The 12420-nt window shown below is 55.1% G+C and overlaps 28 non-coding genes across 28 annotated transcripts; 22 read left to right on the top strand and 6 right to left on the bottom strand.

Moving 5' to 3' along the window:
• The first annotated feature begins 92 nt into the window (after positions 1–92).
• On the top strand, positions 93–166 carry Trnai-aau. Its single transcript has one exon. It is a non-coding gene; the product is annotated as a tRNA-Ile (tRNA).
• A 593-nt stretch (positions 167–759) lies between these two features.
• On the bottom strand, positions 760–831 carry Trnag-ucc. Its single transcript has one exon. It is a non-coding gene; the product is annotated as a tRNA-Gly (tRNA).
• Positions 832–1178: 347 nt separating this feature from the next.
• Positions 1179–1249, top strand: Trnag-gcc. Its single transcript has one exon. It is a non-coding gene; the product is annotated as a tRNA-Gly (tRNA).
• Positions 1250–1630: 381 nt separating this feature from the next.
• On the top strand, positions 1631–1703 carry Trnam-cau. Its single transcript has one exon. It is a non-coding gene; the product is annotated as a tRNA-Met (tRNA).
• A 303-nt stretch (positions 1704–2006) lies between these two features.
• Trnae-uuc lies at positions 2007–2078 on the top strand. Its single transcript has one exon. It is a non-coding gene; the product is annotated as a tRNA-Glu (tRNA).
• A 198-nt stretch (positions 2079–2276) lies between these two features.
• Trnai-aau lies at positions 2277–2350 on the top strand. Its single transcript has one exon. It is a non-coding gene; the product is annotated as a tRNA-Ile (tRNA).
• A 591-nt stretch (positions 2351–2941) lies between these two features.
• On the bottom strand, positions 2942–3013 carry Trnag-ucc. The gene has a single exon. It is a non-coding gene; the product is annotated as a tRNA-Gly (tRNA).
• A 347-nt stretch (positions 3014–3360) lies between these two features.
• Trnag-gcc lies at positions 3361–3431 on the top strand. The gene has a single exon. It is a non-coding gene; the product is annotated as a tRNA-Gly (tRNA).
• A 381-nt stretch (positions 3432–3812) lies between these two features.
• Positions 3813–3885, top strand: Trnam-cau. Its single transcript has one exon. It is a non-coding gene; the product is annotated as a tRNA-Met (tRNA).
• Positions 3886–4188: 303 nt separating this feature from the next.
• Trnae-uuc lies at positions 4189–4260 on the top strand. Its single transcript has one exon. It is a non-coding gene; the product is annotated as a tRNA-Glu (tRNA).
• A 198-nt stretch (positions 4261–4458) lies between these two features.
• Trnai-aau lies at positions 4459–4532 on the top strand. The gene has a single exon. It is a non-coding gene; the product is annotated as a tRNA-Ile (tRNA).
• A 593-nt stretch (positions 4533–5125) lies between these two features.
• Positions 5126–5197, bottom strand: Trnag-ucc. Its single transcript has one exon. It is a non-coding gene; the product is annotated as a tRNA-Gly (tRNA).
• Positions 5198–5544: 347 nt separating this feature from the next.
• On the top strand, positions 5545–5615 carry Trnag-gcc. The gene has a single exon. It is a non-coding gene; the product is annotated as a tRNA-Gly (tRNA).
• A 381-nt stretch (positions 5616–5996) lies between these two features.
• Positions 5997–6069, top strand: Trnam-cau. Its single transcript has one exon. It is a non-coding gene; the product is annotated as a tRNA-Met (tRNA).
• Positions 6070–6372: 303 nt separating this feature from the next.
• On the top strand, positions 6373–6444 carry Trnae-uuc. The gene has a single exon. It is a non-coding gene; the product is annotated as a tRNA-Glu (tRNA).
• A 198-nt stretch (positions 6445–6642) lies between these two features.
• On the top strand, positions 6643–6716 carry Trnai-aau. Its single transcript has one exon. It is a non-coding gene; the product is annotated as a tRNA-Ile (tRNA).
• A 591-nt stretch (positions 6717–7307) lies between these two features.
• Trnag-ucc lies at positions 7308–7379 on the bottom strand. The gene has a single exon. It is a non-coding gene; the product is annotated as a tRNA-Gly (tRNA).
• A 347-nt stretch (positions 7380–7726) lies between these two features.
• Trnag-gcc lies at positions 7727–7797 on the top strand. The gene has a single exon. It is a non-coding gene; the product is annotated as a tRNA-Gly (tRNA).
• A 381-nt stretch (positions 7798–8178) lies between these two features.
• Positions 8179–8251, top strand: Trnam-cau. The gene has a single exon. It is a non-coding gene; the product is annotated as a tRNA-Met (tRNA).
• A 303-nt stretch (positions 8252–8554) lies between these two features.
• Positions 8555–8626, top strand: Trnae-uuc. The gene has a single exon. It is a non-coding gene; the product is annotated as a tRNA-Glu (tRNA).
• A 198-nt stretch (positions 8627–8824) lies between these two features.
• Positions 8825–8898, top strand: Trnai-aau. Its single transcript has one exon. It is a non-coding gene; the product is annotated as a tRNA-Ile (tRNA).
• Positions 8899–9491: 593 nt separating this feature from the next.
• On the bottom strand, positions 9492–9563 carry Trnag-ucc. Its single transcript has one exon. It is a non-coding gene; the product is annotated as a tRNA-Gly (tRNA).
• Positions 9564–9910: 347 nt separating this feature from the next.
• Trnag-gcc lies at positions 9911–9981 on the top strand. The gene has a single exon. It is a non-coding gene; the product is annotated as a tRNA-Gly (tRNA).
• A 381-nt stretch (positions 9982–10362) lies between these two features.
• Trnam-cau lies at positions 10363–10435 on the top strand. The gene has a single exon. It is a non-coding gene; the product is annotated as a tRNA-Met (tRNA).
• A 303-nt stretch (positions 10436–10738) lies between these two features.
• On the top strand, positions 10739–10810 carry Trnae-uuc. The gene has a single exon. It is a non-coding gene; the product is annotated as a tRNA-Glu (tRNA).
• Positions 10811–11008: 198 nt separating this feature from the next.
• Positions 11009–11082, top strand: Trnai-aau. The gene has a single exon. It is a non-coding gene; the product is annotated as a tRNA-Ile (tRNA).
• A 591-nt stretch (positions 11083–11673) lies between these two features.
• Trnag-ucc lies at positions 11674–11745 on the bottom strand. The gene has a single exon. It is a non-coding gene; the product is annotated as a tRNA-Gly (tRNA).
• A 347-nt stretch (positions 11746–12092) lies between these two features.
• Positions 12093–12163, top strand: Trnag-gcc. The gene has a single exon. It is a non-coding gene; the product is annotated as a tRNA-Gly (tRNA).
• Positions 12164–12420: the final 257 nt, after the last annotated feature.

The raw sequence follows: 12420 nt of genomic DNA, 5'->3' as shown, positions 1-12420 counted from the left end.
ACTAGGGAAGCAGACACACGACGACCATAGAAATGGTGTGCGGCTTCATGCCACCTGTTTCCAGCGTAGGGCTGAGCAACTGCATCTGCCGAGGCCCGTTAGCTCAGTTGGTTAGAGCGTCGTGCTAATAACGCGAAGGTCGTGGGTTCGATCCCCCCACGGGCCACTACTCTTTTCCTACTACGAAAAGGCGGCGCCGATTTCAGCTGGCGAGTGTGGTGACCAAAAGATCATCACCCTGCGTGGAAGTTGATAGAGGATCCGAACCCGACTCGTCGGGGAGCGCTACAGCATTCACTCGGCAATGGCCATAATATCTTGAATACACTGGTTCTCAACCGATAAAGAGAAAATGAAAGAAAATGTCCGATTGCCGATGCGTAACAACTTTGGCCCTTGTCAGTACTTGGGCGGGTGAGCGCATGGGAACACAGGGCGCTATTGGCACTTTTACTTCCTATTTTTGTTTCTCCTTTCTTTTCGGAGCTACAGCCCGATTCGGTCAGGGAGACGCCACCGTGAAATGAAGGGGGCGTGCTGTGTGTCCATCGCCTCGCCTCTCCTTACCTCTCTCAGTCGTTTCTCGTGCTTGTCGTTTTGATATAGGCCGATTTGAGAGCGTCAGCTCTCGCGTCAGCCGAGCAAAGTCGAGACAAGTCGAGACACACTAAGGGCTGGTATGCAGCGAGTAAGAGGGCGAAAAAACAATAATTTAAGAGCGCGTGGCAAAAGTACTCATACGCGAAATTAAAAGCCTGCTGCGGTGGCCGGGAATCGAACCCGGATCAACTGCTTGGAAGGCAACTATGCTGACCATTACACCACCACCGCACAAGCGAGCGCCGCGCGTCCGCGCTGTGTCGGCTTCCCGCCAGTCGGCAGCGGCCGAAGGTGATCGTACCTGGCAGGCGCATTTCGAGGCAGGCTAGGGGAGCACATCCAGACGCATTCGGACAGCGTATCCGAGCACATTTCGCATCCTTTGGCAAGAGTTGGGCGCCGGCAACGCAAGAGTACGCAGAGGACCGCGTTCTGGCGGCATTTTTAAGCAGAGCAGTGCAGTGCAGGATTCAGCGTCTGCAGCATCTTTTCCACAGAATGCTACGGCGCTTGACGGCAGTCCCACTTTCCCTTGAGACATCTGCTCGGCAAGCAGCGTCAAGTTACCGCTGGCCCGAGCATCGGTGATTCAGTGGTAGAATGCTCGCCTGCCACGCGGGCGGCCCGGGTTCGATTCCCGGCCGATGCATCATTTTGCTTTTCCCGCGATAATGCTGCCGCGTGGCTTGAGCGCTTGAGATGCACGATCCACAAGAATGTGTAGCTGGATTTCCCTTGAGAAGGACCGAGAACGCAGCACTCGCGGGTCCCCACTAGGACGCTCGCATCATGTTCTACAGACTAGCGTCGGCCTGGCCTCACAAGTTGCTGGGTCCGGGTGCCTCCGAGGCACTGAACTTCAACGACAAGGAGTGCTGCCTATCGTTGCAACAGCTGCAGCAGCACCGCAATCAACTGGGCCGGCAGTGCACGTGTAGCAACAGAACACGTTATCCAGGAAGTACAGTGTCTCTACGTCTAATATTGGGTAAGGTGTTTACCCAGTTTCCAGGACAAGCGGTGCACCCGTGCCTCGGTAGCGCAGTAGGCAGCGCGTAAGTCTCATAATCTTAAGGTCGTGAGTTCGATCCTCACCCGGGGCATTTAATTTTCTGTGACATGGTGGTGCTGTTGCTAGGGCGCCAACGTATTTCTTGTTTGTTATCCACAGCGTTTCAACGCTTCAGCGGGAAAATGTTTACTTCCTGTTATTGCTACTTACAGCTTCCCTTTTCCTCTTCTCCCAGCAGAGCATGAAGCCAAAAGCATTGCTCTGCGACGTTTGAGGTGCGCGCCTTGCCAGTCAGTATGTGCACAGATGCTCGCAAAGAGAGGGGGGCGCCGACGCGGCACTCGACACGAAATGCGACAAGCGACCGTACGAACGGTCGAACGAAACGGCCACATCCGGTGTGGTCTAGTGGCTAGGATACCTGGCTTTCACCCAGGAGGCCCGGGTTCGATTCCCGGTACCGGAACGGAATTTTTTCCACACGAATCGTGACAAGTTTGAGCTGTCCGAGCGGCCGTTTCCCGTCCTGCTCGCAATATAGCTACTGTTTCGTGACCGTCAGCAGAATATAGACTAGGGAAGCAGACACACGACGACCATAGAAATGGTGTGCGGCTTCATGCCACCTGTTTCCAGCGTAGGGCTGAGCAACTGCATCTGCCGAGGCCCGTTAGCTCAGTTGGTTAGAGCGTCGTGCTAATAACGCGAAGGTCGTGGGTTCGATCCCCCCACGGGCCACTACTCTTTTCCTACTACGAAAAGGCGGCGCCGATTTCAGCTGGCGAGTGTGGTGACCAAAAGATCATCACCCTGCGTGGAAGTTGATAGAGGATCCGAACCCGACTCGTCGGGGAGCGCTACAGCATTCACTCGGCAATGGCCATAATATCTAGAATACACTGGTTCTCAACCGATAAAGAGAAAATGAAAGAAAATGTCCGATTGCCGATGCGTAACAACTTTGGCCCTTGTCAGTACTTGGGCGGGTGAGCGCATGGGAACACAGGGCGCTATTGGCACTTTTACTTCCTATTTTTGTTTCTCCTTTCTTTTCGGAGCTACAGCCCGATTCGGTCAGGGAGACGCCACCGTGAAATGAAGGGGGCGTGCTGTTTGTCCATCGCCTCGCCTCTCCTTACCTCTCTCAGTCGTTTCTCGTGCTTGTCGTTTTGATATAGGCCGATTTGAGAGCGTCAGCTCGCGTCAGCCGAGCAAAGTCGAGACAAGTCGAGACACACTAAGGGCTGGTATGCAGCGAGTAAGAGGGCGAAAAAACAATAATTTAAGAGCGCGTGGCAAAAGTACTCATACGCGAAATTAAAAGCCTGCTGCGGTGGCCGGGAATCGAACCCGGATCAACTGCTTGGAACGCAACTATGCTGACCATTACACCACCACCGCACAAGCGAGCGCCGCGCGTCCGCGCTGTGTCGGCTTCCCGCCAGTCGGCAGCGGCCGAAGGTGATCGTACCTGGCAGGCGCATTTCGAGGCAGGCTAGGGGAGCACATCCAGACGCATTCGGACAGCGTATCCGCGCACATTTCGCATCCTTTGGCAAGAGTTGGGCGCCGGCAACGCAAGAGTACGCAGAGTACCGCGTTCTGGCGGCATTTTTAAGCAGAGCAGTGCAGTGCAGGATTCAGCGTCTGCAGCATCTTTTCCACAGAATGCTACGGCGCTTGACGGCAGTCCCACTTTCCCTTGAGACATCTGCTCGGCAAGCAGCGTCAAGTTACCGCTGGCCCGAGCATCGGTGGTTCAGTGGTAGAATGCTCGCCTGCCACGCGGGCGGCCCGGGTTCGATTCCCGGCCGATGCATCATTTTGCTTTTCCCGCGATAATGCTGCCGCGTGGCTTGAGCGCTTGAGATGCACGATCCACAAGAATGTGTAGCTGGATTTCCCTTGAGAAGGACCGAGAACGCAGCACTCGCGGGTCCCCACTAGGACGCTCGCATCATGTTCTACAGACTAGCGTCGGCCTGGCCTCACAAGTTGCTGGGTCCGGGTGCCTCCGAGGCACTGAACTTCAACGACAAGGAGTGCTGCCTATCGTTGCAACAGCTGCAGCAGCACCGCAATCAACTGGGCCGGCAGTGCACGTGTAGCAACAGAACACGTTATCCAGGAAGTACAGTGTCTCTACGTCTAATATTGGGTAAGGTGTTTACCCAGTTTCCAGGACAAGCGGTGCACCCGTGCCTCGGTAGCGCAGTAGGCAGCGCGTAAGTCTCATAATCTTAAGGTCGTGAGTTCGATCCTCACCCGGGGCATTTAATTTTCTGTGACATGGTGGTGCTGTTGCTAGGGCGCCAACGTATTTCTTGTTTGTTATCCACAGCGTTTCAACGCTTCAGCGGGAAAATGTTTACTTCCTGTTATTGCTACTTACAGCTTCCCTTTTCCTCTTCTCCCAGCAGAGCATGAAGCCAAAAGCATTGCTCTGCGACGTTTGAGGTGCGCGCCTTGCCAGTCAGTATGTGCACAGATGCTCGCAAAGAGAGGGGGGCGCCGACGCGGCACTCGACACGAAATGCGACAAGCGACCGTACGAACGGTCGAACGAAACGGCCACATCCGGTGTGGTCTAGTGGCTAGGATACCTGGCTTTCACCCAGGAGGCCCGGGTTCGATTCCCGGTACCGGAACGGAATTTTTTCCACACGAATCGTGACAAGTTTGAGCTGTCCGAGCGGCCGTTTCCCGTCCTGCTCGCAATATAGCTACTGTTTCGTGACCGTCAGCAGAATATAGACTAGGGAAGCAGACACACGACGACCATAGAAATGGTGTGCGGCTTCATGCCACCTGTTTCCAGCGTAGGGCTGAGCAACTGCATCTGCCGAGGCCCGTTAGCTCAGTTGGTTAGAGCGTCGTGCTAATAACGCGAAGGTCGTGGGTTCGATCCCCCCACGGGCCACTACTCTTTTCCTACTACGAAAAGGCGGCGCCGATTTCAGCTGGCGAGTGTGGTGACCAAAAGATCATCACCCTGCGTGGAAGTTGATAGAGGATCCGAACCCGACTCGTCGGGGAGCGCTACAGCATTCACTCGGCAATGGCCATAATATCTAGAATACACTGGTTCTCAACCGATAAAGAGAAAATGAAAGAAAATGTCCGATTGCCGATGCGTAACAACTTTGGCCCTTGTCAGTACTTGGGCGGGTGAGCGCATGGGAACACAGGGCGCTATTGGCACTTTTACTTCCTATTTTTGTTTCTCCTTTCTTTTCGGAGCTACAGCCCGATTCGGTCAGGGAGACGCCACCGTGAAATGAAGGGGGCGTGCTGTGTGTCCATCGCCTCGCCTCTCCTTACCTCTCTCAGTCGTTTCTCGTGCTTGTCGTTTTGATATAGGCCGATTTGAGAGCGTCAGCTCTCGCGTCAGCCGAGCAAAGTCGAGACAAGTCGAGACACACTAAGGGCTGGTATGCAGCGAGTAAGAGGGCGAAAAAACAATAATTTAAGAGCGCGTGGCAAAAGTACTCATACGCGAAATTAAAAGCCTGCTGCGGTGGCCGGGAATCGAACCCGGATCAACTGCTTGGAAGGCAACTATGCTGACCATTACACCACCACCGCACAAGCGAGCGCCGCGCGTCCGCGCTGTGTCGGCTTCCCGCCAGTCGGCAGCGGCCGAAGGTGATCGTACCTGGCAGGCGCATTTCGAGGCAGGCTAGGGGAGCACATCCAGACGCATTCGGACAGCGTATCCGAGCACATTTCGCATCCTTTGGCAAGAGTTGGGCGCCGGCAACGCAAGAGTACGCAGAGGACCGCGTTCTGGCGGCATTTTTAAGCAGAGCAGTGCAGTGCAGGATTCAGCGTCTGCAGCATCTTTTCCACAGAATGCTACGGCGCTTGACGGCAGTCCCACTTTCCCTTGAGACATCTGCTCGGCAAGCAGCGTCAAGTTACCGCTGGCCCGAGCATCGGTGATTCAGTGGTAGAATGCTCGCCTGCCACGCGGGCGGCCCGGGTTCGATTCCCGGCCGATGCATCATTTTGCTTTTCCCGCGATAATGCTGCCGCGTGGCTTGAGCGCTTGAGATGCACGATCCACAAGAATGTGTAGCTGGATTTCCCTTGAGAAGGACCGAGAACGCAGCACTCGCGGGTCCCCACTAGGACGCTCGCATCATGTTCTACAGACTAGCGTCGGCCTGGCCTCACAAGTTGCTGGGTCCGGGTGCCTCCGAGGCACTGAACTTCAACGACAAGGAGTGCTGCCTATCGTTGCAACAGCTGCAGCAGCACCGCAATCAACTGGGCCGGCAGTGCACGTGTAGCAACAGAACACGTTATCCAGGAAGTACAGTGTCTCTACGTCTAATATTGGGTAAGGTGTTTACCCAGTTTCCAGGACAAGCGGTGCACCCGTGCCTCGGTAGCGCAGTAGGCAGCGCGTAAGTCTCATAATCTTAAGGTCGTGAGTTCGATCCTCACCCGGGGCATTTAATTTTCTGTGACATGGTGGTGCTGTTGCTAGGGCGCCAACGTATTTCTTGTTTGTTATCCACAGCGTTTCAACGCTTCAGCGGGAAAATGTTTACTTCCTGTTATTGCTACTTACAGCTTCCCTTTTCCTCTTCTCCCAGCAGAGCATGAAGCCAAAAGCATTGCTCTGCGACGTTTGAGGTGCGCGCCTTGCCAGTCAGTATGTGCACAGATGCTCGCAAAGAGAGGGGGGCGCCGACGCGGCACTCGACACGAAATGCGACAAGCGACCGTACGAACGGTCGAACGAAACGGCCACATCCGGTGTGGTCTAGTGGCTAGGATACCTGGCTTTCACCCAGGAGGCCCGGGTTCGATTCCCGGTACCGGAACGGAATTTTTTCCACACGAATCGTGACAAGTTTGAGCTGTCCGAGCGGCCGTTTCCCGTCCTGCTCGCAATATAGCTACTGTTTCGTGACCGTCAGCAGAATATAGACTAGGGAAGCAGACACACGACGACCATAGAAATGGTGTGCGGCTTCATGCCACCTGTTTCCAGCGTAGGGCTGAGCAACTGCATCTGCCGAGGCCCGTTAGCTCAGTTGGTTAGAGCGTCGTGCTAATAACGCGAAGGTCGTGGGTTCGATCCCCCCACGGGCCACTACTCTTTTCCTACTACGAAAAGGCGGCGCCGATTTCAGCTGGCGAGTGTGGTGACCAAAAGATCATCACCCTGCGTGGAAGTTGATAGAGGATCCGAACCCGACTCGTCGGGGAGCGCTACAGCATTCACTCGGCAATGGCCATAATATCTAGAATACACTGGTTCTCAACCGATAAAGAGAAAATGAAAGAAAATGTCCGATTGCCGATGCGTAACAACTTTGGCCCTTGTCAGTACTTGGGCGGGTGAGCGCATGGGAACACAGGGCGCTATTGGCACTTTTACTTCCTATTTTTGTTTCTCCTTTCTTTTCGGAGCTACAGCCCGATTCGGTCAGGGAGACGCCACCGTGAAATGAAGGGGGCGTGCTGTTTGTCCATCGCCTCGCCTCTCCTTACCTCTCTCAGTCGTTTCTCGTGCTTGTCGTTTTGATATAGGCCGATTTGAGAGCGTCAGCTCGCGTCAGCCGAGCAAAGTCGAGACAAGTCGAGACACACTAAGGGCTGGTATGCAGCGAGTAAGAGGGCGAAAAAACAATAATTTAAGAGCGCGTGGCAAAAGTACTCATACGCGAAATTAAAAGCCTGCTGCGGTGGCCGGGAATCGAACCCGGATCAACTGCTTGGAACGCAACTATGCTGACCATTACACCACCACCGCACAAGCGAGCGCCGCGCGTCCGCGCTGTGTCGGCTTCCCGCCAGTCGGCAGCGGCCGAAGGTGATCGTACCTGGCAGGCGCATTTCGAGGCAGGCTAGGGGAGCACATCCAGACGCATTCGGACAGCGTATCCGCGCACATTTCGCATCCTTTGGCAAGAGTTGGGCGCCGGCAACGCAAGAGTACGCAGAGTACCGCGTTCTGGCGGCATTTTTAAGCAGAGCAGTGCAGTGCAGGATTCAGCGTCTGCAGCATCTTTTCCACAGAATGCTACGGCGCTTGACGGCAGTCCCACTTTCCCTTGAGACATCTGCTCGGCAAGCAGCGTCAAGTTACCGCTGGCCCGAGCATCGGTGGTTCAGTGGTAGAATGCTCGCCTGCCACGCGGGCGGCCCGGGTTCGATTCCCGGCCGATGCATCATTTTGCTTTTCCCGCGATAATGCTGCCGCGTGGCTTGAGCGCTTGAGATGCACGATCCACAAGAATGTGTAGCTGGATTTCCCTTGAGAAGGACCGAGAACGCAGCACTCGCGGGTCCCCACTAGGACGCTCGCATCATGTTCTACAGACTAGCGTCGGCCTGGCCTCACAAGTTGCTGGGTCCGGGTGCCTCCGAGGCACTGAACTTCAACGACAAGGAGTGCTGCCTATCGTTGCAACAGCTGCAGCAGCACCGCAATCAACTGGGCCGGCAGTGCACGTGTAGCAACAGAACACGTTATCCAGGAAGTACAGTGTCTCTACGTCTAATATTGGGTAAGGTGTTTACCCAGTTTCCAGGACAAGCGGTGCACCCGTGCCTCGGTAGCGCAGTAGGCAGCGCGTAAGTCTCATAATCTTAAGGTCGTGAGTTCGATCCTCACCCGGGGCATTTAATTTTCTGTGACATGGTGGTGCTGTTGCTAGGGCGCCAACGTATTTCTTGTTTGTTATCCACAGCGTTTCAACGCTTCAGCGGGAAAATGTTTACTTCCTGTTATTGCTACTTACAGCTTCCCTTTTCCTCTTCTCCCAGCAGAGCATGAAGCCAAAAGCATTGCTCTGCGACGTTTGAGGTGCGCGCCTTGCCAGTCAGTATGTGCACAGATGCTCGCAAAGAGAGGGGGGCGCCGACGCGGCACTCGACACGAAATGCGACAAGCGACCGTACGAACGGTCGAACGAAACGGCCACATCCGGTGTGGTCTAGTGGCTAGGATACCTGGCTTTCACCCAGGAGGCCCGGGTTCGATTCCCGGTACCGGAACGGAATTTTTTCCACACGAATCGTGACAAGTTTGAGCTGTCCGAGCGGCCGTTTCCCGTCCTGCTCGCAATATAGCTACTGTTTCGTGACCGTCAGCAGAATATAGACTAGGGAAGCAGACACACGACGACCATAGAAATGGTGTGCGGCTTCATGCCACCTGTTTCCAGCGTAGGGCTGAGCAACTGCATCTGCCGAGGCCCGTTAGCTCAGTTGGTTAGAGCGTCGTGCTAATAACGCGAAGGTCGTGGGTTCGATCCCCCCACGGGCCACTACTCTTTTCCTACTACGAAAAGGCGGCGCCGATTTCAGCTGGCGAGTGTGGTGACCAAAAGATCATCACCCTGCGTGGAAGTTGATAGAGGATCCGAACCCGACTCGTCGGGGAGCGCTACAGCATTCACTCGGCAATGGCCATAATATCTAGAATACACTGGTTCTCAACCGATAAAGAGAAAATGAAAGAAAATGTCCGATTGCCGATGCGTAACAACTTTGGCCCTTGTCAGTACTTGGGCGGGTGAGCGCATGGGAACACAGGGCGCTATTGGCACTTTTACTTCCTATTTTTGTTTCTCCTTTCTTTTCGGAGCTACAGCCCGATTCGGTCAGGGAGACGCCACCGTGAAATGAAGGGGGCGTGCTGTGTGTCCATCGCCTCGCCTCTCCTTACCTCTCTCAGTCGTTTCTCGTGCTTGTCGTTTTGATATAGGCCGATTTGAGAGCGTCAGCTCTCGCGTCAGCCGAGCAAAGTCGAGACAAGTCGAGACACACTAAGGGCTGGTATGCAGCGAGTAAGAGGGCGAAAAAACAATAATTTAAGAGCGCGTGGCAAAAGTACTCATACGCGAAATTAAAAGCCTGCTGCGGTGGCCGGGAATCGAACCCGGATCAACTGCTTGGAACGCAACTATGCTGACCATTACACCACCACCGCACAAGCGAGCGCCGCGCGTCCGCGCTGTGTCGGCTTCCCGCCAGTCGGCAGCGGCCGAAGGTGATCGTACCTGGCAGGCGCATTTCGAGGCAGGCTAGGGGAGCACATCCAGACGCATTCGGACAGCGTATCCGCGCACATTTCGCATCCTTTGGCAAGAGTTGGGCGCCGGCAACGCAAGAGTACGCAGAGGACCGCGTTCTGGCGGCATTTTTAAGCAGAGCAGTGCAGTGCAGGATTCAGCGTCTGCAGCATCTTTTCCACAGAATGCTACGGCGCTTGACGGCAGTCCCACTTTCCCTTGAGACATCTGCTCGGCAAGCAGCGTCAAGTTACCGCTGGCCCGAGCATCGGTGGTTCAGTGGTAGAATGCTCGCCTGCCACGCGGGCGGCCCGGGTTCGATTCCCGGCCGATGCATCATTTTGCTTTTCCCGCGATAATGCTGCCGCGTGGCTTGAGCGCTTGAGATGCACGATCCACAAGAATGTGTAGCTGGATTTCCCTTGAGAAGGACCGAGAACGCAGCACTCGCGGGTCCCCACTAGGACGCTCGCATCATGTTCTACAGACTAGCGTCGGCCTGGCCTCACAAGTTGCTGGGTCCGGGTGCCTCCGAGGCACTGAACTTCAACGACAAGGAGTGCTGCCTATCGTTGCAACAGCTGCAGCAGCACCGCAATCAACTGGGCCGGCAGTGCACGTGTAGCAACAGAACACGTTATCCAGGAAGTACAGTGTCTCTACGTCTAATATTGGGTAAGGTGTTTACCCAGTTTCCAGGACAAGCGGTGCACCCGTGCCTCGGTAGCGCAGTAGGCAGCGCGTAAGTCTCATAATCTTAAGGTCGTGAGTTCGATCCTCACCCGGGGCATTTAATTTTCTGTGACATGGTGGTGCTGTTGCTAGGGCGCCAACGTATTTCTTGTTTGTTATCCACAGCGTTTCAACGCTTCAGCGGGAAAATGTTTACTTCCTGTTATTGCTACTTACAGCTTCCCTTTTCCTCTTCTCCCAGCAGAGCATGAAGCCAAAAGCATTGCTCTGCGACGTTTGAGGTGCGCGCCTTGCCAGTCAGTATGTGCACAGATGCTCGCAAAGAGAGGGGGGCGCCGACGCGGCACTCGACACGAAATGCGACAAGCGACCGTACGAACGGTCGAACGAAACGGCCACATCCGGTGTGGTCTAGTGGCTAGGATACCTGGCTTTCACCCAGGAGGCCCGGGTTCGATTCCCGGTACCGGAACGGAATTTTTTCCACACGAATCGTGACAAGTTTGAGCTGTCCGAGCGGCCGTTTCCCGTCCTGCTCGCAATATAGCTACTGTTTCGTGACCGTCAGCAGAATATAGACTAGGGAAGCAGACACACGACGACCATAGAAATGGTGTGCGGCTTCATGCCACCTGTTTCCAGCGTAGGGCTGAGCAACTGCATCTGCCGAGGCCCGTTAGCTCAGTTGGTTAGAGCGTCGTGCTAATAACGCGAAGGTCGTGGGTTCGATCCCCCCACGGGCCACTACTCTTTTCCTACTACGAAAAGGCGGCGCCGATTTCAGCTGGCGAGTGTGGTGACCAAAAGATCATCACCCTGCGTGGAAGTTGATAGAGGATCCGAACCCGACTCGTCGGGGAGCGCTACAGCATTCACTCGGCAATGGCCATAATATCTTGAATACACTGGTTCTCAACCGATAAAGAGAAAATGAAAGAAAATGTCCGATTGCCGATGCGTAACAACTTTGGCCCTTGTCAGTACTTGGGCGGGTGAGCGCATGGGAACACAGGGCGCTATTGGCACTTTTACTTCCTATTTTTGTTTCTCCTTTCTTTTCGGAGCTACAGCCCGATTCGGTCAGGGAGACGCCACCGTGAAATGAAGGGGGCGTGCTGTGTGTCCATCGCCTCGCCTCTCCTTACCTCTCTCAGTCGTTTCTCGTGCTTGTCGTTTTGATATAGGCCGATTTGAGAGCGTCAGCTCGCGTCAGCCGAGCAAAGTCGAGACAAGTCGAGACACACTAAGGGCTGGTATGCAGCGAGTAAGAGGGCGAAAAAACAATAATTTAAGAGCGCGTGGCAAAAGTACTCATACGCGAAATTAAAAGCCTGCTGCGGTGGCCGGGAATCGAACCCGGATCAACTGCTTGGAACGCAACTATGCTGACCATTACACCACCACCGCACAAGCGAGCGCCGCGCGTCCGCGCTGTGTCGGCTTCCCGCCAGTCGGCAGCGGCCGAAGGTGATCGTACCTGGCAGGCGCATTTCGAGGCAGGCTAGGGGAGCACATCCAGACGCATTCGGACAGCGTATCCGCGCACATTTCGCATCCTTTGGCAAGAGTTGGGCGCCGGCAACGCAAGAGTACGCAGAGTACCGCGTTCTGGCGGCATTTTTAAGCAGAGCAGTGCAGTGCAGGATTCAGCGTCTGCAGCATCTTTTCCACAGAATGCTACGGCGCTTGACGGCAGTCCCACTTTCCCTTGAGACATCTGCTCGGCAAGCAGCGTCAAGTTACCGCTGGCCCGAGCATCGGTGGTTCAGTGGTAGAATGCTCGCCTGCCACGCGGGCGGCCCGGGTTCGATTCCCGGCCGATGCATCATTTTGCTTTTCCCGCGATAATGCTGCCGCGTGGCTTGAGCGCTTGAGATGCACGATCCACAAGAATGTGTAGCTGGATTTCCCTTGAGAAGGACCGAGAACGCAGCACTCGCGGGTCCCCACTAGGACGCTCGCATCATGTTCTACAGACTAGCGTCGGCCTGGCCTCACAAGTTGCTGGGTCCGGGTGCCTCCGAGGCACTGAACTTCAACGACAAGGAGTGCTGCCTATCGTTGCAACAGCTGCAGCAGCAC

The sequence above is a fragment of the Schistocerca piceifrons genome, unplaced genomic scaffold, assembly GCF_021461385.2.
Source record: "Schistocerca piceifrons isolate TAMUIC-IGC-003096 unplaced genomic scaffold, iqSchPice1.1 HiC_scaffold_656, whole genome shotgun sequence".
NCBI classification, from domain to species: Eukaryota; Metazoa; Arthropoda; class Insecta; order Orthoptera; family Acrididae; genus Schistocerca; species Schistocerca piceifrons.
This window is presented reverse-complemented; position numbering and strand designations above follow the sequence as displayed.